At 47.7% G+C, this 26,918-nt stretch overlaps 1 protein-coding gene across 19 annotated transcripts in view; it reads right to left on the bottom strand.

The window, feature by feature from the left end:
* Positions 1-24,308, bottom strand: part of Shank2 (SH3 and multiple ankyrin repeat domains 2) — a 447,967-nt gene extending 423,659 nt beyond the window's left edge. For 4 of the 19 annotated variants that reach the window (XM_006508519.4, XM_006508525.4, XM_006508529.4 and 1 more), the window contains exons 1-2: positions 22,854-23,507; positions 368-462 (exon numbers count right to left, since the gene is read on the bottom strand). The gene's annotated coding sequence lies outside the window, so the exon portion shown is untranslated. Of the gene's footprint in view, positions 1-367; positions 463-22,853; positions 23,768-23,802 lie in introns of those variants that run through there. The other 15 variants (XM_017322092.2, XM_017322091.2, XM_006508523.3 and 12 more) reach the window with 12 other exon arrangements.
* Between the last annotated feature and the right edge of the window lie 2,610 nt (positions 24,309-26,918).

Genomic DNA, 26,918 nt, shown 5'->3' with positions numbered 1-26,918 from the left:
CTCCAGGCTTAGTGAGAGGCCCTACTTCTAAATGTATGCTGGAAAACAAGAGAGGAAGATGTCCAACCCAGACCACATGTGTATATACAGATGTGCACCTATGCACACACACACACTCCATACACATACAGATGTGTACCTGTACACATACACACACTCCATACACATGCAGTTTATTCTTTTAAAAAGAGAGAAAGCCACAGTGTAGACTTAACACAAACACAGACACACATGCACACACACACACACACACGACACACACACAAATCACAGAAACTAACAATGATTCGGGCAGGTTTATGGTTTTGTCTTGGGCAATATCAGCACTGTGTCTGTGACAGGACAAGGGAACCAGGTTCCAACTTACCAGAGGGGTCAGCACACCAGGTCCCACAGGAAGGCTCCCTACAGCAGCCACAGCCTGCACTCTGGATGGCGAGGAAAGTGGAGAAGCTTCTGGACCTGTAAAGACAGGAGCCAGGGCACTGTCAGGTGGGACTGCAAGGGGCACAGGGTCCAACTCTCCACAGACCTTGGTTTTTCTGAGCTTAAAAACAAACCAACAGTTGGACTTTCTCTTTACACACATGGAGTAGTTATGCTGGTCCCCTTCCCCAGTGTAGCTGAGCCCCGGATACCAGACACAAATTAAATAGGAGCCAGGCCACAGGTGGCCAGTGGGGACACCTGTGGGTGTCCTGGTCTTTGGCCTCATCGTCCCACACACATGCTTGTTGTGCCCCTGTTTCCTCAGGGAGGGAACCGGGACCCAAGGTGTCCAGGACTAAGAAAATCAAAGCTGAGGAAATGAAGAAACATAAGATCATAAGAGCATAAGATCAAGTCTTTATGAACAGTGGCAGGTGCTGGGGGGTGGGGCTCTTCAGTGGAGCTGCCTGCAAGCTGTACAAGGAGCCCGTGGGATGCTGCTTTCTTGGGTCATCAGTCATGCTGGGTGTGGGTTTTTCCAATGATGCAGCTGCGTTTAAGTCATCTACGCTCCTGCATGTGTAGCCCTGACCTATGGCTCCTGGGAGCAACTGTCACGAATCTTCCTGAGAGTACCCCTCATATGCACTCCTGTGAGTCATCCTGATATGCTCACTGGTCCACTGAGGTAGATTCTGGTGGAATAATTCCTTTGGTCTGTACTTTGGTAATCAGTGTTCATGCTGTCCTAGAAAGAGTTACAAAATCACACAGAACAAGCCAGAAACCCTAGTGGGATGGGTGAAATCCCACAACCAAAGCTCTCTCTTCATTCAAAGTACATTTTAGCAACTCTGGCCAGACACTCAGAGCCAGTCTATACCTGCCCCAGCAGAAAGGCCAAGTGAGAGCACGGATTTCTAAGCTGAGTGGCTGTACCAGGGCCCCTACCTCTGCCAGGCAGGGAGGTGGGGAGAGAGATATAACCACTGGCATCAAGGATGCTCTCCTTCCCTCCAGTACCTGCTTGGCCATCTCAGGGAGCCTGGGCCTCCAGTCACCTAGCAGCCACAATACGTCCATCACTGTGCACTGGGCTATCATCAGAAGATAAATAGAGGCAGAGCTGCCACACTGTCCAGGGGCAAGGCTACTCCACCAATGACATCAGTAGAAGGCATATGGAGGGCCAGAATTCCCACAGCTTCCAGGAGAGACAGAGATTTCTCCAGGTTGGGATCTGTAGAGGCTATGAACTCCAGCTCTCCCTAAAGGAAGTGAGGCAAGGTTCATGCCCACCTTCTCTATGGAGGCAGCACTAAAAAACAAGAGTTATCCAAGAGTGATGGTGCATATCTAAAATCCCGGCACCAAAGAGGTAAAGGCAGGAGGATCCGAAATTCAAGGCCAGCCTTGACTATATAGTGTGTTCTAGGCTAGCCTGGGCTACATTGGAACCCAGAAGAAGAAGAAGAAGAAGAAGAAGAAGAAGAAGAAGAAGAAGAAGAAGAAGAAGAAGAAGAAGAAGAAGAAGAAGAGAAGGAGGGAAAAGAGAAGAGGATAAACCCATGAAAGTTCATATTAAGTTACGTCATTATTAATGATGCCAATGGAAAAATAATGCCAATGGAAAAGTCTAGAAAACAAATTAAGGAACACAATGCCTTACACAATATAAGGCAGGGGCCATGAAAAAAAAATGCTGAATTTCTCATCAACAACAATGGAGTCAAAAGAAGGCAGCCCAGGACTTAGCAAGTAAAGACAGGGGGGACTGCCAAATGCTCTGTGTGTGGGAAGAACAAAGAAAAGAACTCACATGAATCCATCAGCAGCAGACCTGTTGTCAAGGTGGCCAGAGTAGGGCCAGCAAGATGGCACTACAAGTATAGACCCCATGACCTGAGTTAATCTCCAGAACTCACCTGTCTTAATCAGCTTTGATTGTCAATTTGACACAGCCTAGAGTTACCTGAGAAAGGTCTCAGCTGAGGGATTGCCCAGGTCAGATTGGCCTGTGGGCATGTCTGTAGGAAACTGTCTTGATTGTTAATTAATGTTGGAGGGCCCAAGGCACTAAGCATGAGCCTGTAAGTGAGCCAGAAAGTTGTGTTCCTCCGTGGTTTCTGCTTCAAGTCCTTGCCCTGACTTCTCTCACCAATCGAAGACTTTCCCTCACACTTTCTCTGTGACCTGAATGTGTAAACCAAATAAACCCATTCCTCTCCATATTGCTTTTTGTCAGAGTGTTTCACCACAGCAACAGCAAGCTGCAAGGAGAAAAACAACTTCACAAAGTTGTCCTCTGACCTCCAACTGTGTGTTATGGCATATGTACCAACCTCACATGCATACATTATACACACATATGCACATAGACAATAATAATAAATGCAATGTTTTTAAAGGATGGATAAAGTAACCTCTTCAAAAAAAGAAATAATTAAAGAAGCAGGACTGTGAAGCAGGAGGGGAAAATGCATATGGTGAGCAAAAATGTGCAATATTCCCCCCTTCTCAAATTTTCTAAATTTTTTTTTAAAAACTGTAGCACATTTGATAAAAATCTAAATTCGCATAAAGGAAATACTTGGCAATTACAAGTGGGGAGGGCAGAGGATCATAAAATAATAAAGTATACATTCTACTCAAACAAGTTCCACAGTAAGTGATAATAAAGCTAGTGTGTGCAGTGCCTAGAGCAAACAGTTATGCAACAGATGAACTCAAAAATACTACTTAATGCAGATAAGCCAAAACGAGACTCCACGTAAAGATTTGCATAACCCACAAAAAGGAAGGAAAAGAAAACAGAAAACCCCAAAGAACTAGCATAAGCCCTTGCATGCAGTAATTCCATTAAATGTAAATGGTCAGAAGTATGGGCAACTAAAAAATAAAGCAGGTTCTTTTTAAAAACATAATTATATGAGGACAAAAATTTAGTTTTAATACAATGCCACAGACAGGTAGAAAATAGAAATGATGCAAGACACATTCTACAACATAAGTCCAAGACAATCAAGACAGCTGTGGCAACAGTAGACAGCAATCCTGATATACATGCACAAACAAGGGCAGCAAAGAGCATGAAAAACCTGACAGTCTGACAGGAAAGGGGCAGCTTTCATCCCACTGAGCAACCACACAACACATTTTTTTTCAATTGTTCATGAGAACTCATAGTGCTCAACATATACATTACAATTAAGAATCTCAAATTCTGTATTCCTATCTCTAGAAGCTTGAAAATAGACACCAAATTTTGCAAACATATAGGCAAATCAGGAGGACCTAGTAGCCATCATATGAGGAGAAATAAGCCAGGCACAGAAAGACAAATTCCACATAGCCCCATTGTAGAACTTAAGAAGTAGAGTGAATAGGAGCACATACTAGAAGAGGGGTATCAAGAATCCAGGATATGGAGTGGAGAGAGGAGATAATGATAGGATGGATAATGGATATCAGAACATAGCACAAGAGGGAAACAACCCTAGAGGTATAGAGCACAATAGAACAATTATATTCTACAAGTAATCATATGTTTCAAAATAACTAGAGAAGGTATTGAAGGTGACCAATATATGGAAACAACATGAAAAGGTGGAAATGTTACTCAGCTTGACTTGAGCAGTATACACTGCATACACATCAGTTATAATGCTATAACTCATACAAAGAAAAGTGTTGAGGCATCAGCACTGACCACATAGACACCCTATGGACGATACAGGAGGCATCAGCATAGATCACACAGCCAACATACCCTGTGGACTAGGCAGGAGGCATCAGCACAGACCACACAGACCCCTAAAGATGATACAGGAGGCATCAGCATAGACCATACAGACAACAGATCTCGTAGATAAGGCAGGGGGCATCAGCAACAGATCACACTGAAACTCTATGGACGATACAGGAGGCATCAGCATAGATTACACAGCCAACATACCCTGTGGACAAGGCAGGAGGCATCAGCATAGACCACACAGATACTTTATGGAGGACACAGGAGGCATCAGCATAAAAACATATCCCTTGGACAAGTTAGGAGGCATCAGCACAGACCAGACAGACAACATACCTCATGGACAAGGCAGGAAGCAACTGTACAGAGAACAGCTATGGCAGAATACTATAATCAGCTTCACACATGTATATTTCATAGTAAGAATGAAATAAGCCAATTCATCAAGAAATGAAATTAAAACATGCCCAATGTGAATAGGTAGTTTGGATAATTCCCTATATTTATTAGGAAGTTTAATTCCTAGTTTTAAAACCCAGCTTTGCATGAAAAAGAGGCCTATGGAATACCTGATTTCACTGGGGAATTGCATAAAATATTTAAAGGAGACTTGAAGTGAGAGTGGTTAGGAGATGGTGAAAAAAAAAACAGCATACATTAAATGCATGTATGAAACTATTAAAAATGTTGTAAAATATCTGTAAGAGAAACATTAATAATTCCAACTCTGCACAATGTGTCCTAGAAAACAGAGAACATGTCCCAGTTCACTGAATGAAGCCCTCAGTAAGAACACTGATATCAACAACAGAAAAATAAATAAGGTTTTGTGAAGAACCATGGTATCAATATTAGATGAACACGAAACCAAGCAATGAACATGAAAAATATCCACAAATGGGGCTGGGGTTACAGCTCACTTGGTAGAATCCTCAGTTCCATTCCTAACACTGCATAAATGGTGCATGGTGGTGGCCACCTGTAATCACAGCACTAGAGAGGTAGAGTTCAAAAGTCACCTTTAGCTACATAGTGAGTGCAAAGTCAGCCTAGGATATCTGAGATTCTGAGACTCTGGCTCTCTCTCTATATATTATTTGTATATAAATATATATTGCCAACTATAATTCAACCATATATGAAAATAAATATACACCAAGTGGAGTTCATTCCAGGATGCAAGGCTGGTTCAATATTTTGTTTTTAAAAGTTAATTTTTAAAAGGTGTCATCCTGAAAAAAAATTAACAAAATTTAGCATCTATCTGTGGCAAAGACTCTCATTAAAAACAAGATGGAAATTTTCTCATCTTAATACCTACCAGGAGCCAGGCATGGTGGTGCACGCCTTTAATCCCAGCACTCGGGAGGCAGAGGCGGGCGGATTTCTGAGTTCGAGGCCAGCCAGGTCTACAAAGTGAGTTCCAGGACAGCCAGGGCTATACAGAGAAACCCTGTCTCAAAAAAACAAAACAAAACAAACAAACAAACAAACAAACAAAATACCTACCAGGAAACCCATCAACTTGCAGTCATTAAAAAGTGAAGGAACAGGTGTTTTACTGGAAAAGCTTGTACCCACGGGATGAGGTGAAGGTGTCATCTCTCACTGCTGCTACTGCAGAGCACAGCACCAGGAGTACAACATGGTAAAAAGAAATTAAAACCTGTCTACAAGCAAGCTATCCTGCCTCTCAATTAGAGAACACCACAAGGAGTCTAGAAAATCAAGAATACTCCAGAAATAATACATTGAGACATGGAGATCACAGATTATAAGATGAACACTCAGAGCCATCAAGATGGCTCAACAGAGAAAGGCGCTTGCTGCCAAACCTCAGAACCTGAGTTCAACCCCTGGGTCTTCATGATGGAAGGAGAGAACTGATTCCCCCTGAGTGACCTCTCACTTCCACAGGCACACCTAACTCATCCAACATGTACTAAACAGATAAATGTAAAAAATTAATTCTTAGGTATAAATACAATAAAAACATGTCTAGGAGCTGTGCTTTGACTCTACACAATGATGAAAGAAACCACATATCTATTTTTAAAGACTTATTTTTACTTTATGTGTATGTGTGTTCTGATTACATGTATGTATGCATAACATGTGTGTACAATGTCCTCAGAAGTCAGAAGGAGGCATCAAATCCCCTGGAACTGGGGCTAAAGTCAGTTGTGATCTATATCATGTGGGTGCTGGGAATTGAACCTAGGTCCTCTACAAGAGCAGCCAGTGCTCTTAACTGCTGAGCCTAGCTCTCTAGCTTGTCTAGCACAATGGGATCCCTGGGCTAGGTCATCAGCTTACAGAAATGTACACATGCGCGCACATACACGCGCACACACACATGCTACTGCAAAAGAAAAGGAAAGAAGAATCTATCCAGGTTTAAGCTTTATTATGTAGTATTACTACAGTAGTCAAGTATGGCTGGTTCTGGTGGAGAGACAAGAGACATAACTGTAGACCTAAGAGAGATCCCAGGACAGGGAACAAAGGCCTATGTGCACATATACAGATGCACAGGAACATGCTCATATCTGTGCACACAGGCGCGCATGCACCCAGCTGGTTCCCAGGCCATAGACAGTTCAGTGGGACAGGGTCATTTACAGCCAACAATGCTGGAAAAGTTACATATCCACAGGAAAAATAAGTGTCAAACAGAATTTTATGAAAATGTTTGATAGCCTTTTGTGAAACCATGAAGCTTTCAGTAAATCTAGGAAGAATTCTTCAGGGTGCTGATGAGGCAGCACCTGCTTGAACTCCTGCACACAGTGCAGTGCAGAGATGCAGAGGCCTAGGCAGGACTACAGGGAGATCAAAGCCTCCCCTTTCTGACAGCCCTGATGAAGGGACAAAGACACAAACCACAGTGAACATTTGTAAACCACACACTTGCCTCGCAGAGTACTCAACGCTCAGCAGTGAGATCCCAAACCATGACAAGCCAGGTCAGAACAAAGGAAACAGAAGAATGTTTAACAAAGAAGACATAGACAGCTATAAGCCCACGAGGCTGGAGCCAGAATCAGCACCAGAGATACCCGCACAGTATGTGATGGGATCAGTTCCATCAGATACATGATGGAGTGTTACTCAGCCATAATGAAAGATGAAATATCCTTTATAGGAGAAAATAGATGTGATCGGATATCATATGAAGTTAAATAAGACAGACCTAGAAAAATACCTGCTTGTTTTTCTCTCACAGGGGAATCCTAAAAAGATCCTCTGAGAAAATGGAAGGAGAATATGAGAGGCAGAAGAGGAAAGGGGTGTGGGGGACGGGGAGAGTATAGTCAACACCATTGAATGAGGCATCTTTAGGAAACCCATCACTCACTATGAATTTTATATATACTGATAAAATGTCCTTACAGCCAAAACACTAAGTAAAATCAGCCATGACTCTACTCCTATCGGGACAGCTGAAATACAAAATAGTAATGCCGTCTATTTTCTTTTTCTTTTTTTTAATTTATTTTTTTAATTAGGTATTTTCTTTATTTACATTATTTACATTTCAAATGCTATCCCAAAAGTCCCCTATACCCTCCCCCTACCCTGCTCCCCTACCCACCCACTTCCACTTCTTGGCCCTGGCGTTCCCCCATACTGAGGCATATAAAGTTTGTAAGACCAAGGGGCCTCTCTTCCCAATGATGGCCAACTAGGCCATCTTCTGATACATATGCAGCTAGAGACATGAGCTCCGGGGGTACTGGTTAGTTCATATAGTTGTTCCATCTATAGGGTTGCAGACCCCTTTAGCTCCTTGGGTACTTTCTCTAGCTCCTCCATTGGGGGCCCTGTGTTCCATCCAATAGCTGACTGTGAGCATCCACTTCTGTGTTTTCCAGGCCCTGGCATAGCCTCATTCAAGAATATGGAAGAACTGGATGGAACTGGATCATGCAGACATTACTGGTGAGGAAATTAAATGGCGAAGCTGCTCTTAAAACCAGAGCCACGGTTTCTATCTTTAATTTAAATTTGATTTGGGGTTTAGGTGGGGAGTTTTGTTTGTTTGCCTGCTTGCTTGGTTTTAAACCTTTAAAAAAATTTTACTTTTATTTTACATGTATGTGTGTTTTGTCTGCATGTATCTCTGTGCACCACATCCATGCAGCATCCATGGAGGCCAGAAAAGGGCATCAGATCCCTTGAAACTGGAGTTAGACATGGTTATGAACAGCCACGTGGGTGCTGAGAACTGAACCCAGGTTCTCTATAAGAGCAGTCTGTGCTCTTAGCCACTGAGCCATCTCCCCAGCTCCCCTTGCTTGCTTTGAGGTTGCGGTCTTATGTATCACAGACTGGCCTCAAACTCACCATGTAGCAGAGGATGACTTATAACTCTCGACTGCTCCTGCATCCACCTCCTAAGTGCTGAGATCACAGATGTGTGCCTCAAGCAGAACTGTGTTACCTCTGAGAGTCCATTCAAATAGAACATGGGGGACTTGCCACAGCAGTGCTCTGGGGTGTCTACGTGAAGACGCAGGCCAGGGACACAGCGCCACAGCAGAATACCTGACTAACAACGGGAAAATGCCCAACACCAAAAATTGCTGCTAGAAAAGTCTCACCTCAGTGGCAACATAGCCTTCTGTCCAACTGGTATAGAAAAAGAAAGGCAAACGGAGATCAAGAGAGCAGCAGGAACAGAAACAATACAGTTGCAGCAAAACCCATCTCGTTTAAATCAGAAAAGCCACAGAGGCTCAAGGAGGGCAAAGGTACCTATCTGAAGAGTTGTGACAGCAGGCAAGCCTTTGTCTACCGAAGGAAAGCACTGGGGCTGAGATGTCCAGTGATGGAAAAGAGGAAGAATGGTACTCTGAACTGACCACACTCAAAAGGGAGGTATGGGGCTGGGGGCTGCAAGAGAGGCTGAGCAACTTCAAATAGACACATCACTCAACAGGAGATAAGGCCACAAAACCAGTTCCTGTCACCTACACTGGACAGTTCACAACCACAGCCACCTGTAACTATGGCTTCAGGGAACCCAAAACCTCTGGCCTCTGTGGACCCTGAACTCATCTGCACAGACAGACACAAAAACATAATTTAAAATTTTTGTAAAGAAACAATCTGGGCAGGTCTCGAATGAGTAAGAAACTGAATCAATAATTTGAAAATCTTACAAAGAGAACCTGAGGCCAAGGCGGCTCCTCAGCAAATGCTAAGCACTGAAAGAAAAAAAAAAAAGCCCTCAGGTCGAGATTCCTCAGTCTCCCCCAGAATGGAATTGAACCTTCCCAAACTCATCTCCACGACCAGTACCGTCCTGGTCCCAAACCTGACCCCACAAGAAACCTTTAGGCCCAATGTCTCTTGAGAATGTATCTACAGAAGCTGAGGAGATCCCAGCTACTCAGGAGCAGGGGACTTAAGGGGACAGTGAATCCTGGAGAGCAAGGTTAATCCCAAGAGGAAAATGTCCAGGACTCAGTCAGTGTCATGCACCACACTAATTAAGTAAATGACAAAGGGATGATTACCATCCCCAGAGCAGCAGAACAAGCATTTGACCAGATCCAACACCCAATGATCCTCCTTAGTCTAGTACGGGATTATTGTAAAACCAAGCCCACAGTGAGAGATGACACCAACCCCAGAATCAGGATCAACCAATTTCCACTCTCAACACTGCTATCCCACCCTCCCCTGGAGGTCAGCAAGGCAAAAGTGGCAAAGAAATGGAATAAAATACTGGAGAGGGGGAAAGCTCACAGGTCCCAGCTAGTAGCAGTCATGGCTACTGGGAGAGGAGACACTGTTTTCTGAGTTTTGGCCTTTGCTGGGCTCCCATGCTCCTGCAGTCAGCTCCATGCCTAGACCCACACAGACACCCTGTTTAAATTCAGTGGGCCACAAAACAAAACCAAGACATGAAGGTGGGAGAGAAACGTCCTGTGGAGCAGGAACTAAGGGGCTGGGATGGGGATAAGGCACAGGGAGGAGGTATGACTGGATTATGCACATGTGTGATATTGGCAAAGAACAGATTAAAATCTGAATTTTTAAAGGGTGGGTACTCAGGCAAGTCTCAGATGATAGCCAGTCTAGTGCTATGGGGCCCAGGCAACCAGACAAGCTGTAGCCCAGTGCCAAGTGGCCCAAGCAGACAGAGCAAGCCTAACATGATCCCTAGATGCCACCTAAGGCTATGGTGAAGTCCTGGCCCATGCTGTTGCCAAGGGCCATGTCTGGGTCTGTGGCCCTGCAGCAGCAGCGTCTGTTATCACCAAAGGCCAGGTGGACAGCCCTGGTCTGGGCTGCCACCTGGAGCCATGTTGATTTCAGAGGGCTATGCAGAGCTGGCCCCACCCCTTGCCTGCTCATTGTGGGGGAGCTGTCCCCCAGGGTCATGAGAGCAGGAGAGCTGGCCCTGCCCCTCAGCAGCTATAGCACTCAGGAGAGGAGGCCCTACACTTCACCTGGGTAGCACAGTAGAGCTAATCCTGGTAGTAGGGGTGCAAGTGAGCCAACCCTGAAGATGTGAGCCTGGGAGAGCTGGCCTCACCTTTGGTCTTTCCAGCAGTAGCATGGGCAAGGGAGAGATGCCTCCCTCATCCCTCATCACCTACAGCAGGTAGGAGAGTTGGCCCTGCCCTGCTGCAGCACTTGGGATAATGGGCCCTGCACCTCTCCAGGATAGCACAGTAGAGTTGATTGTGGTTATGGGAATGCTGGGGATATGGAGATGTGGGAGATGAGGGCCATGCAGGCAAACCATCCCAAGGGTGTGAAAGCAGAGCTGGGAAGCTGGGTTTGCTCCTTGCAGGCTGCAGTAGTGGATGAGCTTGCCAAGGCAGTGCTGGAGAGCTTGCCCCCTGGTGGTATGGGTATAGGAGAGCTAGCAAGTTAACCAGCTCAGCTACCACCCAGGTCCCAATCCAGGATTTTGAGTTGGCCCACCCCAACATCATTGATGAACTACTAGAGTGCATGAAGGAGCTGGTCCTATAGCTCCAAAGCAGCAGGATCTCCATGGCACAGGACAACAACAGGATATTTGAGAAGAGTGAGTATCCAGGATTGATAGTATAACAGAAGCCAGAGGCCTAGAACCAGACCATGACTCATTGCAGTGAACATTTGCAAGTAAAGATGTGTGGTCAAAAAGGTATACTGTGTGGGATTATAAAAGGGTATAGATGAGTGGGACTGGATGCATGATGTTGATAGATATTTTATGTAAACCTCAGTCATAAGTATGTGACTACAGAATTTATAGTATGGTTATGCCTTTGAGAAGAAAGTCTCAGGGATAGAGAGATGGCTTAGCAGTTTAAGAGCACTTACTACTCTTCCAGAAGACCAGGATTCATTTTCCAGCACCCACATGGTAACTCACAACCACCCATGACTCTAGTTCCAGGGGATCTAATGACCTCTTATGCTCTTGCAGGCATGCACACAGTACGTATACATACATGCAGATAAGTGCTCTTCACATAAAATAAAATAAATAAATTTAAAGAAAAATGAAGAAAGACCTGGGGCTGGAGAAACGGCCTAGCAGTTACATAGGCTTGCTACTCTGCTCTATATTGCACATGGCCTTAGAGTCTTTGGGAAGAGCTAAGGGATAGATACTGGAAAGTCTAGGAAGGAGGCACCATCTACATAGCCATCTATAGCTGTGCAGAAGTCATCATGCATGCTTGGTGCAGACTCTGCAATGTGGCTGCTTTAGGGTCCTCAGTGCTCCTGTAAATAGACCTAATAAATTCATCATTTTCCGATGAATTTAACTTTGGTTAACTTGTTTTGGTAGAATTGAACTTTGGTTTGTCATTGGGACTTTGGGGATAGCAGATAGATATAAGTAACCTGGTTTTGCAACATCCACCTTGACTCTATTTAAAAACTGACCAGTTGTTCTGCTTGCATTTTCTAGACACCCATCAGGCCTCCTCCATCTGCAGCCTGGAAGGTGCCCCTCCTTCCCCCATCAGTCTAGACTCTGGAACCCTGTCTTCAGATAGGACCACTTGGTGACCATCTAGAGTCCCCAACCAGATTTCAAATGCCTCCTGAAAGGTGAGAATTTATTGTTCACAATTCCCCACATGACAGATCTGACTTTCAAATCCAGATCCTGTTCTTGAAGGTGGGCCCATGCTCATTGCAGTGGTTCTCAATGTGTGGTCCAGGGAACACGAAAGGCTCCCCATGGCCCTTTCAAACCATGTTCATAATAATAATAAGTTGTAATTGATTTAACAATATTCTCACTCTCCATGTAGGTGGACTGTGCTGGAGGTTGTGGGACTGAGACAGAGACAGCTGGCTTCGGAAGCAGAGACAGGAAGCTCTGTCTGCCAACCAGGCCACAGAGAGGCTTTGCAAACTGGAGTGATGTTCTTGTAAGTGTTTGCTTCCTTCTGGAAAACACTTGGTGTTCTAGTTTGCTTCCTGTTGCTGTGAAACAAAAAATGACTGGCTGACAGCAACTTGGAGTCAGAAGGGTTTATTTAGCTCGCAGCTTACAGTTCATTATGAAGCTAAGTGAGGGCCTGAACTCAACAAGGCAGGAACCTGAAAACAGGAACTGAAGCAGAGGCCATGGGAGAAGGCCAATTACTGACCTGCTCCTCTTGGTTTGCTCAGCCTGCTTTTGTATATAGCCCTGAACCACCTGCTCAGGTGTGGTATCTCCCTCAGTGGGCAGGGCCCTTCCACATCAATCATTAATCAAGAAAATCCCCCACAGACTTGCCACAGGCCAATCTGATGGAAGTCATTTCTGGATCAATGTTTCTTCTTCCCAGGTGTGTCAAATTAACAACAAAAACTATGACAGTTATGTTGGGGCCACAAGATGGCTCAGAGTGTAAAGTACCTGCCACCAAGTGGAATAATCTGAGATTGATCCCCAGGGCCTGCCGCAGACCCCTTTGGTCCCTGTCTGCATAGAATGGGTCTCTGGTTGCAGGTGGACAAGGAGTCAGCGAATGAATGAATGACAGATCAACATGAGAGATTGTGTAGAATCTGAATGCAATTTGTCAAGTCGAGCATCAAACATTTTATACAGAAGAATAACAAGAAACCAGGCGAGATACATCCGCTGAGTTACAGTGACACAAAACATAAGGGATGTATACATCAAAAGAAGGCGAGGACCAGGCCACTGCCACTAAGAAGGGAGCCAGGTGTAATGCTAGTCTATTGTTAAACCCACCACCAGGGGTTTAGTGAAGAAACCTGTCTCAGGGGGATTCCCTAACTCTTTCATGGTAAACCCACCTATTCGTTAGGCCATTGTGTATTCCCTTGTCTGGGTAAGACTGGCTACTGTCCCAAGTAAACACTCTGCAGACCAGCCCTGAGCTCTGTACTCTGTAATGCCTAATTAGTTTCATCATCTCTACTAGAAGTAAATTTGAATGTTACTGAATAGGTAACATTCTTACCGAATTCCTACTGAATTCCAAGTTTGTCGGCTTCAAGGATTTTCTGGGACATTGGAACACTGGCGAAGGCTTAGCTATGTCAGAATTCAATCTTTAAAGGCATTTATAATAAAATAATACTAAAAGAGAGCATGTGGATCCATACACCAGACTAATGCAGGGATAGGGTATGAATATACGGGTTATGAGAATGCCAAGGTTCCAAGAGGTTGAGTTTCCTTGAAACTCATTGTCTCGTGAGTGCTTCCAGGCCTCTCAGCTGTCAAGCAGACTTCACTGGAGTGTGCGTAGCAAGGGCCCACATGGTAGAATGCAAAGAACCAACCCAGCAAGCTGTCCTCTGACCTCCATATATGTGCATTTATGCATGCACACGTGCACACACACACACACACACACACACACAAATTATTAAGTAAAATAAAAAGTTTTATTCTACTTATTTATTTTAAAAAATAGATTTCTTTTGTTTGGAATTACTATATTGTGGAAAATATTTATGTTACCAGCCAATAACTTTATTACTATTATAAAAATACAGTAATAAATACTTTGCCTTTTTGTTTACAAATTCCTTTTTAACTCTTTGGCAAGACCAAGAATGGAACACAGGGCCTTGCATGCACTATGCTGCCTGGCTATTCCCACCACCCCCTCTCTTTTTCCAGCGGTGGGAATTTAACTCAGGCCTTGCCCATGCTAAGCAAACACTCTATCACTAGGCCATATTCCCAGCCCTCTCTTTCCATTCCTGACAGGACTATCAGTAGACAGATATAAAGATACACTCTCTGGGCCCCTGAATCCTGTTGTAAGATGCCAAAAGAGCCCCGAGACCCCAAGTCCTTTGGCCCTAAGTTTGAGAATCACAATGCTTCCCTCAAGTGAGAAACAGAAAAGCAAGCCAGCATGTATCCCCAAGAAGTGACCTGCACTGATGAAGGCTGACAGGTGGTTTCTGATAATGGAATGGTGGCTGCCTGGGCCCACGCCAGCCATGGGACCTTTATCAGATTCGGTGTTCTCTGCCTCTGTCTGCTCCCCCAGAAGATGGAAGGTGTCATGGAGCCTGTCTTCTCCAGGCTGGGATGAAGATGATGTGGTACTGAACAACCAAGAGCTCCCCACACAATATCATGATTACTTTCCCTGTCTGGCCACTATGAAGGCCCAGGAATGAGAGAGAAATGGAGGAGACAACCTGGAGGGCTCCTTTGACCTGAGATGACGCTGCCTGCCCTAAGGAGCAGGTGTCCGGGAAGGCAGCACCCTGTGAAACCAGGTCTGTGAGGGTTAATATTGTCAGCTTGAGAGTATCTAGAACCACCTAGCATGCCTGTGAGAGTTTCACAGTTAGGTTAACAGAGATGGGAGGACCTGCCCTGAGTGTTGGTAGCACCATTCCATGGGCTGGGGTCCTACACTGAGCAGAAATAAGAGAGGGAGCTGAGCACCAGTGTTGAGAGAATATCTTGTGTATTGTATGGATGCATCACCTGTCAATTAAAAAGCCTATGGCCTATGGCTCAGGCAGAAAATGGGAGGTAGAACATTTTGGAGGCAGAAAGAATTCTAGAATAGAGCAGCCGCCTCATGCTCCTGCCTCCGTGCCTTCTCTGCCGTTGTACACTGCATCCTCACACTGTGGGCCTTCAGTTGTTTGTGTCCAGTGTTCGTCTCAGCAATGAGAGAAGTAACTAACATAGTATCCTAGTTATCTCTGCCCAGGATGAACTAAGGATGAAGCTCACCTACAGAAAGCCATCTCCCTGTTACTGAAGCCAAACTGGAAGCCATTATAAGTGTTGCAGCCTCAGGGTTAAGTAGCCCCAGTATTTTGAAATACACATCTCAACCCCTTCACCTAAACTCTCCTACATACCCCAAACCTTGTCAAAAGCAAGTCATCTCAAAAGGAACAGAACAGATAAGAGGAGGGTACAGCCCAGACAAGACAGAAAACCCACAGCCACCCAGCATGAGCCACTTAAAGCCAGGGAGGCCAAGACACTCCCCAACAGGACCCTCAAAGAATCAGAACAAACCAAAGGTAGGTGTTACTGTTGCTTTGGCAACAGGTTACCTCTTAATTACAGACATCGGTGGGGGAAATGCCGCTCCCCTCAAGGAGCTCAGAAACAGGAGTGAGGCATTTGTCCTTGTGTGTAGAAAATTATTAACAAAAAAAAAAAAAAAAACAGGCCCCCATTAAGACTTCAGGAATGTCTCTCTCAGCTGCTTGTGGACTCTGGGTTTGTTCACTGTTTACCCATGGCCATTCACCCCCATGCCCTCCTGCTCCCAGCTTCAGTAAACATCCTGGAAATGCCAACCTGAGTTATACAAGGTCTATACCTCTGTGGGGATATGCATCACTCCTGGGCCAGAGTGTCTACCTGCTGGGTCTCCAAGGCCTCTGAGGGCAAGTGTTGTTAAAATTCCTCCCTTAAGGGAAGATGTGAGCAATGTCTACACTCAAGGTCCTAAGAGCAAACCAAAGTTCAAGTCCACCAAATACCCTGAGGAACCAGCTGGGGTCACTGACACAGAATAGGGAAGGGGTTATTAGCAGGAGCATGAAGCATCTGAGGATAATCACACTGGAAAGTCTTCACCCAACAAGGATGATGGCTTCCCCACAGCTGTGCAGTTGGAGCCCCCTTTCCCTAGCCTCCCTTGACCAATATACTCTAGCTCCTCCCCGAGATACCAAGGCACATGCAGTAAAGGCAGAATTGGCTGGGAGGAGTAACCAAATTATTCAATCCAAGATCCAGTGTCCTTCATCCCCTCTGTGGTGGTTTAAATAAAATGGCTCCCATAGGCTCATAGAGAGTGGCACTATTGAGAGGTGAGACCTTGTTAGAAGAATTGTGTCATTGGAGGTGGGCTTTGAGGTTTCAGAAGTTCAAGCCAGGCCCAGTGTCACTCTCTCTTCCTGCTGATCTGGATGTAGAACTCTCTCAGCTACCTCTCCAGCACCATGTCTACCTGCATGCTTCCTGTTATGATAATAAGGGACTAACGCTCTGAACTGTAAGCCAGCTCTAATCAAATGCTTTCCTTTATAAGAGTTGCCATGGTCATGGTGTCTTCACAGCAATAGAAACCCCAAGACACCCTCCTTCTAAGCAGAAATGTCTACAGTCGGCAAGCCCCACCCTGATGAGGATAGCTGGCATAGCTGATCTCATGAAGATGGAGGCAGGCTGGCTGGAAGGAAGAACAGCAGCTAGAAGGGTTCACTGGCTTCTTATTGCTGAGTGACATTTGAGAGAGATGAAGTCTGGAGTCTGGATGCCTGGCACTTCATCCCCAGGGACCTGACACCAGGTGCTGCTGATAGACGGGACAGATCCTGATAGCTTGCCAGACCCCACTGCTGGGACTTGAGGAGGGGTGAGGGGTGGCACTCAGAGCAACCTGCCACAGCTAAGAGAGAATCGATGTCTATTATTGAGGCAGGGATCCCCTCACGGGAATACCCAAGTCTTGCATGCTCTGGGGAAACCATGGGGGCAGCCTCCTGTGTCCTTTCTGAGCACCCCTCTCCCCACAGAAGTGACTTGGGATTGGATTTCTCTGCAAAGCTGAGGCTCCAAACTCACATGCCACCTATCAGGCTGGACAGCAGAGGCCAGGCTCAGGCTATTCTTCAATCCTGCAAAGTTGGAAGCAAGACACTCTCCAATCCCAAAGCAATAAAGAGGCTGTAGGCCAAGAGGCTAACGTGCGTAAAGCTCACTAGTTAGACGCTGTCACTGCCTTAACCTAGGAGTCACCACCTTACCCAGATGAACCTGGATGCAGGTGAAATGCATTTTGCCAACTTAGGGGCTGGAGAGATGGCTTAGCCTGTAAAGCATTTGCAACCATAGCATAAGACTCTGAGTTCAATACCAAAAAGGCATGTTAAAATGCATGCAACATACATGTAATCCTAGCACTGGGGAGGCAGACAGGAGAATCCCTGGAACTCACCAGACAGTTCAGCCCCCTTGTTGAGCTCCAGGCCAATGACAGACTCTGTCTCAAAACAGGTGGACAGTGCTCCTGAGGATGTTACCTGAGATTGACCTCTGACCTCCACACATACAAACATGTATATGTGTACACACACACATACTTGCAGGATTTTTTTTTTAATCCTGCAAACTTAGGTGGTAACTTTCAGTCTATAGGGACACAAAGTCCTCCCAGACATAGCTCATTTAGAAAAAGACCTTTGGGGTGTGTGATGGTTTGTATCTGCTTGGCCCAGGGAGCGGCACTATTAGGAGGTGTGGCCTTGTTGGAATAGGTGTATCACTGTGGGCATGGACTTAAGACCCTCAGCCTATCTGCCTGGAAGTCAGCATTCTGCTAGCAGCCTTCAGATGAAGATGTAGAACTGTCAGCTCATCCTCCACCGTGTCTGCCTGAATGCTGCCATGCTGATATTGGACTGAACCTGTGAACCTGTAAGCCAGCCCCAATTAAATGTTGTCATTTTTGCATCAGTCATGGTGTCTGTTCACAGCAGTAAAATCCTAACTAAGACAGATGACTCTTTCATACAGCCCTTTCCCAAAGGGCCCTACTATTTTACAAATGAGACTTCAGACCCACTGGGGAAGGTCACATACCCAGGTGGTGACCTCTGGGTACCAAAGGGTTGATCTGGTGATGGTCCTCATGAAAACACCAAGCTGCCCACATCTGCTCAGGGAAGCACATTTCCACTCACACCTTTTCCCTCCCCATGTCTAAATATCTGTGGTGTCTTTATGGCACCTGGTCAGCCAAGATCAACAGACACTATCCTACTGTCTCAATCCACAAGTGACTTTCACAGACTGTGACTAAGGTCACAGGAAACCTTTAAAGCATTCATTTATTTTGTTTTCTTGCTGATGAGTTGCTAGGTTAATTAATAAAAGACCCAGGAGCATAGAACATATCACAGAATGAAAAATTCTTTGGAGGAAACAGTCACATAAATAATAAAGGCTTGGGACATGACTCCAGGGGAGAATAATGGCCTATAATCCCCAGTGAGGGGCTGGGGCATGGGTCAATGGGTGGGCACCTGCCTAGAATCCCCCAGGAAGAGGATAAGGTGTGGCTTGGTAGGAGGGCATAAGCCTAGAATCCCCAGTGAGGGGCTGGGAACATGGTTCAATGAAATATTTGCTCAGCACCATCAAGGACCTAAGTATGAATCCCCAGCACCTTCCAAAAATTTAAGGAGCACTAACAGCTCTGTAAAGCTCATGCATGTGCCTTAGTCGAGTAGGGATTGAGCCATGGTGGTCTGTGGTTGATTGCAAAGCCTGGGTGCTATAAAAGAGTTAGCCAACAATCATTCTTGACCATTGAGAACCACAACATCATAGACAAATCGGCATCCATTGAAACCATGTAAACTATGAAGAAAGATTTAGATAAAGACTCACAAATGCATGAGAAGTCTAACCGAGAGTTAAACGCAGAATGTGAGATGGCATAGCAGGGTTACCATGTGATTTGCTCTAACTTTGCCAGGTATAAGAATGCCTCAAAGAAAAACAGTCAGAAAATGGGAAGATACAATATGTAGGTTTTAATAAAAGTGATGCTTTTAGAGAAGAAATGGAGAGAAGGGGAAAATGCCTTTTTAGAGAGACCTGGCGGCAGCACAGCAGGGTCACTATAAGTGTGCAAAGGTTTTATCCCTAATGGATGCATCCGAAGAGAGTCTCCTAGGCGGAGGCTCTAAGCTAAGCATCTCATGACGGGCTCCAACCATCTTCCCTACTAAAAACTCTTTAAGTTTCTCAAAGTGGATTCTTGTAACTCCTGCAGGAGAATTCCAGGGTGCTCAACATAAGAGGGCAAGTGCACCCTTCTGCACCCCTGAAGTTCATCATATAGAATCCACAGACACAGCCTGAGAATCTGTCAATCCATGGCCCCACTGAGCCCAAGAACTGGACTAGGAGAAGCACATCAAACACGGGCAGTTTTTAGAGACTAACCCATCTGCCTGTGCTAGTCCTCTGCTTGGAAGAGACATCTGGCAGCCAATCAGAGAGCTCTCTACTTACTGCTACTACCCATTGACACCCTCCTCCCCCAATGCTCTCAAAGGCTTTTAAGAGCTTAATCTCTCAGGAAGTGCTATATGCTGTAGCTGGCCTGTCCCTAGGACCAGCCATCAGAATGCTTCAGGTTGCTGACCCTGAACAGGATCTGGGTACCAGGAGGGACACATCGTGCCTCTTCCTGATTAAGACTAGGACATCCTCTTGATCAGGAGGAAGGCTCCTATCAGAGGCAACCTGCATCCCAGACACCTGAATGTTCCCACCAGAGCCCAGAGTGGACCCTGTGAGCCATGTCAAATGGCTCTGAGAATCTGCTTTCAACAATGATAAAAATGCACATCCTATCAAGACGCCTGCTCAGAAACTTCGGCTCTTCGCCCACTAACTCAATTTCACACCACAGGAACAAGACAACTAATTTTCTGCCACATTCTGGTGGCACTTCCCGCTGAGTGATGTGTGTTTAGCTCGGGCAGGGTGTGGGAATGTGGGTTGAGCCCCCTGGGGCTGCCCAAGGTACAAACGGGGCTCCTCATTCACTACATGCGGGAACCCTGGGCAAGTGGCACCTCTCCAGAGTCTCAGGCTACTGGCCTGGAAAAGGGAACAGAAGTCAGCCCACCCTGGTTCTAGGACATCAGACATAAGCATAAGACATCAGCAAAAGCATAATAAAGCTACCTAGGAAAGCAGTGTTCACACAGCTTGCTCTGTCCTCTCCGCAGTGGCTGAGTGGCAGTCCCCAGGACCTAGGTGATCTACAGTCATCCTCGGCTGTGGTAAGGCCTGGCCCAAGCCAGAGAATGCAGTCATTCCATTCTTCTGGGTGGTTTGAACTGTCCCCTTCATAACAATCAGGGTCTTCTCTGTGTTCTATAGCACCCAATAGTCACATGTAACCATTTGCTGTCCCCACATCAGCCCAGAAGCCCCAAGAGTTGTATCCAGCTCCAGGCCTGACACCCAGCAGCAGACAACCCCCCCCCATAAGATCTGTTCCTCTTAAATTCTCTTAAATTTAATGAAATAGCACAGAAAACAGCCTAATTTCTGGTCCATCTCTGGCCCACTGAAAATGGCAGACCTCTCCTTGGGGTGGGCTGGTAAGCTTCTATGCCCAGACCAAATGTCACAAGGTTCGAAGTAGGGATTCCAGGCTGCCAGCCCATATCTCAATCTGTTCACATTCTACCAACATCCAAATACCAGTACCAGGTGAAGAACTTAGGGGCTCCAAAGAGAAAAACTATAAGTCTGTATATGGATCCCCACATCTGTCCTGACCAAGAGGTTTGGGGTTATGTGAATAAACCTCCTCAACGTTACCTCCCATGGGGGTCACAGCCACAGGTGATGGTACTGAAGAGATCAAAATGCCAATTTAAACAGGGTGCTCTGGCTGGACCTCTCTGCTGCCCTAAGGAGCCATTGAGGCTGCAAGTCCTGCAGCATCAGGAAAGGGGTCAGTAGGAAGGGTATATCCTTGTTTGGAGACATTTGCATGGTCCCACACAAAGCCCATTTTGGACAAGCCCTCATTGCTCCCTGGAGCCTGCAGAGACCCCAGAACCCTCCACTTAGGATGAAAGTATTCAGAAACAAAGCACAGACGTCATCAACTTGCTCTCTCTCCAGCTCCATCTCAAGGGCCGGTTTGCTGAAGATCGGACAACTCCCAGAATTCTCTTCTGTCACACTTTCTTCCTCACAAGGGAATATAAAATTCCGTGCTGTCCCCAACTCCTTCACAGCGTCCAGCTGAAACTTCTCACATCTCAGCACACACACAACCCCACCAAGACCCAATGTTCTCGATAGCATCCCAATCCCCAGACCTGGACCAACTAGGCTACTCATGATTCTGATGACTGTGCATACAGCCTTGAGGTGGGTTAAATAACTGGGTGAGTGACTTAATTACAAACAAGTCACATTCCCCCTCCCCACCCCCAGGAAATCACTTGAGATACCAGGCAGAGATTCCCTTCCTGTCCCATTTCACCAAGGGCTGTGGCCAGGGTCCCTGGGAGACACCTTCGCCTGCATTCTAGCCTCCTGGCACAGGGGCCTAAAGATGCCCAGTTAGCCACTTAGTTCCTCCTTCTTGGAAAAATCCCTGGTACAAACAATGGGTTCCATTTCCTTGAAAGCACTGCACCCCTGGCAGTTGTGACTTGCAGCCTCTGTGGAGCCAGCTCTAGTCTTCTTGCCCACTTTACAAACAGGTGACTTCCTGGTTCCACCCTCCCTTCCGGGCTACCACTCTCTTCCACTTATCATCAGTGTCCTGATCTTTCTCAGCTCACTTCAGCTGCAGCAAAAGGTTTCAATCTCCATCAGACTCTGCCTAGTATCACCTACAAGTGGTTGGAATGTTTCCAATCAAGGCACCTCCAGGGGCCCTTGTAAGCATGCCACACACCATGCAACCTGCAGGGTGCCAGCCCTGAAGTGGGACATGGATCAAGGCTGAGCCTGCAGTTGGCGACCCACCTTCAGAACCTTCCCTAGTCAGGTCAGCAAGGTCCAAGGTACAATCCCAGTTAGAGGTCACAAGCTACTCTCCAATCCAGACTTCCAAAATTATCTCTGCATGCTGAAGCTCAGCTTAATTAGCTGGTTGACCTCATTAATGTTCGAACTTCAGTTCGGGGAGGAAAAAAAAGAGGTCACACACCTACCTAATTTACTACCTCGAATTTCCACGAGCAAACCACCAACTTCAGATGTCCTCTGAAGGCTTCCAGGACTGTGCCTGCAAGCGATCTGTAAGCCATTGATTGGAAAAGCTCCAGAGACCCCCACCCGTGGGCTCAAGGTACTTTCTCAGATGAAACAACTCAGAACCTTTTTTTAAACCTCAGCCAGAAAAAAAAAAAAAAAAAAAGAGTAGTCACTAGAATCAGCCTCTCGCCCACCTGGCGCCCCTAGACCCCAAAAACCTCACAGTGCCCCACCTACTTGGAGCTGAACAGCTAGAGTGCTTCACGTTGCAAGCCCTTGCACTTTCTGCAAATGGGTGAGGAGGTGCATGGAAGCCCATCCTATCTGCACTCCAACTGCAGTGTGCAAGGCAACCCTGGCGCCCTCCGAACTGGGGGGACAAGTTTCCCTGAATGCCCTCACCCTCCACGACCATCTGAGAGGTTAAGGGAGACTCACCCTACACACTCCAGTGATGAGGTCCAGCAGATGCCCTACAACCTGGAAACCCAGGAAGCGAAGTCCCGCGCGACCACAGCATCCTGGCAATGAAGACCACTACAAGTCCTGCAAGCACCCTCTGAGCCCAAGACGAAGTTTATAGGATGATGTCACCCGGGTCGCACCTGCTGGCTTCCTCAGAGGCCCCCCGCCCAGGGGGCGAGGGCGTGGCCTGGGTCTGCGTCTTCCGGAGCCCTCCTGGTTACCGGGTACCCAGGTTTGCGCGGCCTGGCAGCCCAGAGAAGGCGCCTGGGGCCCCGGGCGCGCGGGAGAAGCTGCCCGCAGCGCCGAAGGAGGGATGCCGGAGCGAAAGTTGCCAGGGAAACTTGAGTAACTCGAGCACCGGTGCCAGCCTCCTGCATAATTCACAAGCAGCGGCGGGCAGACGCGGGGGCCGTTCCCCTGCGCCCGCCGGGTCCCCACACCCCTACTAGGGAGCGTGGAGGTCAGGGGGCGGGCACCCGGCGGGGGGTCTGGACAGCCCCGGATCTCCCGGAGCCAGCTGCGGCCAGCGCGATCGTGCGCAAAGCAAGCAACTGGAGAGAATCTGAGAGAGCGCGCATCGGGTCTCTAGAGACAGAGATGAGGGCTCGGGTCCCCGCCCAGTGCGCCCCCTGGCGGCCCTGCGGCGGTTCCTCTGCAGGGCTTTGCTGGCCCAACTCCCCAGGAAGCAGGGGATCTATAGGACAGGAGATCCTGGGCATGAAATTGAGGCTGATCCACCTGCCCTGGTCCGGGGAAGGAGTCAGAGCGCTGGAGGAAGCAGAAGTCCATAGGCTCAGGGGACAAAGAGCTCTGAGCTCTGCAACCAGGTCGCATCCAAGGGTCTTGTAACTGGCCCCTGCCGGGGGGTGGGGGGAGAAGGGTCATGGGGGAAGGGGTACCTCCTAAGAGACTCAAACCGCACCTGCATGCACGCATCCCTCTTTCCCAGCTCCCATGATCAGCCTCTGTGGGTACAGGAGCCGCGCTGACTCGGTCGCTGTTGCTTCTGGAATCCAGAGGCACACGCTTGCCTCAAGAAGCCAGGTTGGGTGCCCGAGGGCCACCTACTATCCTTCCCTGTCTGTGCGTCTCACCTGGTTCCCGCGTCGGGGGCGGGCCCAAGCCCCAGGGAGGACCTGAGATCCAGAACCTGTCTCAGCCTGGAGGACCGAGCCACGCCGCGCCTAGCCGGGCCGAAGGTTTGGGGGTGTAAAACGCAGCCCCGCCCCTCTCTGCGCCGCGGGCGACCTGGGGGCTCCCCGGCGTAATGCGACCGCGGGCACTAGCGGCGTGGGGGAGGGGTCCTCTCGCGGGCGACCCGCCCCTGCCGCACCTGTCCAAGTCTCTCAAGGTGGCCGCCGTGGCGCAGAGTGTGGGGTCTGTTGTAGCAACCCAGAGAGACGCCGGGCGCCCCGCCCCGGGCTGCGTGGCTCGCGCGCCACCCCCTCCCAGACCAGAAAGTCTCTCTGGAGGGTAGAGCCCAGCCCCTTTCCGCAAGATTATCCCGACCGAAACCCCGCTCCTCTCGGAGCATGTTAATAGGATTGGGAAACGGAGGTCCAAGGCTCGAAAAACGTTAGCGGCGCGCATGAAAACTTTGTACCTGGGTAACACGCCTGCGTCTGCCTCCCAAACCGCCCGGGTTGGAGCACCTTCCGCCCAGGGGAGGAGACCGACTGACCGGGCGGGGCTGGTAGGGAAGAAGAGCCAGAATCCTACAGGTGAAGCTCTCCCTGGAGCGGTCCATGATTTTTATTGTCCGCAGTGGTAGACTTTCCTTAAGGCCAGAGGGAGCCCCAGGTCCCCAGCTCCATGCCACAGCAACATGCCCAGTCTGCTGAAGGGACCATGGCTAATAATCTCCAAAAGCTTTAATAATTTACTGACATCTCTCCACACTGCACATACTATGTGTCTCCGGACTAGCTATTGGTGGAGGGGAGGGAGAGAGGTCTGTATATTTTTTTTCCAATATTTTGGAAAAGGAGTTGACTGTCCCAGAAATCTACAGCTCAAAGAATCTGGAGGTGAGGACAGAAGTCCTCAGGCTGATTCAGAACCATGACATTAGACAGGTCCCAATCTGCACCCTTCTCAGAAAGAATGGAGACACAAATGAAGTCGGTCTTGTAGGATACGCCTGAGAGATTCCTGTGGACAGGTGAGTTCAACATACCACGAGCAAAGTTAAATATTTGCTCTGTATAGTTTTTTTTTTCTCCTTGAATAATTGGACCACATTTCAAAGAAGTCTTTAAGCCTTTGATTAAAAAAAAAAAGGAGTTGTGTTGGGGCCTATTTCAGGACTCACACGGAGTAATGTGGTACCAACCACCTCCAGGGGAGAGCTGCCAGCTGCAATCTACAGCCCTCCTCTGCTTCCTTAGACATAAGACCCGATAATGTATTTGTTGAATGAAGAAATCAGGCACCCACTAGTAATCCCTCAGACAAAAAGAAGAGAAGCCCTGGCCAGATCCCCCAGGCTGATTTCCTGGGAGGGATCCTTGGACTGCTCTGAAAGCCTTTGGGTTCCTTGCAAGCAATGGGCTCTGGCTCCACCTCTCCCTAATTCCATCAATCCTAACCCCAGAGAGCACATGTCACAGAAATGAAAATGGACTGTTGGCCCCAGGAACCCAGCTGAAGATGCATGCCAAGACACCCTGCTCCTGCCACTCTCCGACCCTAAGCCTGCCTGTCCCCAAACCTCACTCCTGCAGCCTCTGCCGCAGACAATAAGTGAAGCAGTGAGGTAGAAGTCAGCCTTGAACTTTCTGCTGTCCCCACGGAGGGCTCAAGTGCCAACATCATCGTTATGTTCAAGAAAGGAAGGCTTCCCTAAGGACTCTAGCTTCCACCAGCCCATCGCTCCAGTATGTGCCCTGACTCCCTTCCCCACACCCCCCCTGCCTACCCCACATACATCCCTTGCTCCGATTGCTGCTTGGAGCCTTCGCTTTGGCATTTTAAGGACAGGATCCTGCCTGTGCCCCAGTTTCTTTGTGTCCCTGTATCCAGTGCAGCCTTGTCCTCAGCTCAAGCCACATCCTTGAGTCTAGTTGTCACATGGAAAAGTCTAGGCTGGGGAAACACCAATGAGGGCCTGGGGTGATATCTCAGATGCACACACCCCTCACCTCGTCTGTCCCCTAACCCACTGTAAGTTTTCAAAGGTCGGTAAACTGCCACTCATCTGAGCCAGGGCCTCTCCAGAGGTTCTTATTTCTGGCAAGTCTGCAACTGTGCATATCACCCAGAGCCTTGCTTCCCCCCTCCCCTGCCCCCATTCAATGTAGAAAAGAGGGGCATCACTCTGTGTGCTGCAGAGTTTCTGAGCCCCTGCTTTGGTTCTGCATGCTGACTGCACATGTGAATATGCAGAAAAACGGATCAGATGACCGACCTTGCAGAAAGGCCTCCCAACCAAGGCTTCTGTCCATCCCAATATCACATTCCTCATATTAGGATTTCTCTGAAAGAGAAGCATACAGGGGACTAGGAGCCAAGACATCACATCATGCTGTGGGGATTCCAGACAGAACCACCTTTTTGGCCCTGGGAAAACCATTATCAATATATTGTGATTAGCATTAACCTGATGCTCACTGCACTCAGCAGCTCCTGGAGAAGCCCTGGGCTCAGATTTTAGGCAGGGGGTAGGGCGGGGCAGGATGTCTCTAGGCTGCCTGAGGGGAATGACACTGAGGGCTGAGGATGGAAGGGATAAAATGCAAGCAAGGAGTGATGTGCAGAGCTGAAGGCAGCCATGTCCTGGTAGAAGCAGCTGCTGTGGGCAGCACATCTGTCCCCTCCTGGTCCTTGCCAGATTTCCCATGCTTCTGCTACATTTTAAACTTAGTTCCGCTATTGGAAAAGCTCAACTTTATTCTTGTTCTCTGGACTCCTTGCATTCAAAAGTGCATTCCTCTCAGCTTCTAACTTGGAATCCCCCACCTCCCTTGCAGCTGCGCCCCCTCTAGCCCACCCTCCTGCATCCTAACACAGACATTTAGTACCCTCTACTCACTTTTTAAT

The sequence above is a fragment of the Mus musculus genome, chromosome 7 (assembly GCF_000001635.26).
Source record: "Mus musculus strain C57BL/6J chromosome 7, GRCm38.p6 C57BL/6J".
Lineage (NCBI taxonomy): Eukaryota > Metazoa > Chordata > Mammalia > Rodentia > Muridae > Mus > Mus musculus.
Note: the sequence above shows the minus strand (reverse complement) of the source record. Positions and strands in the feature narration are given on the sequence as shown.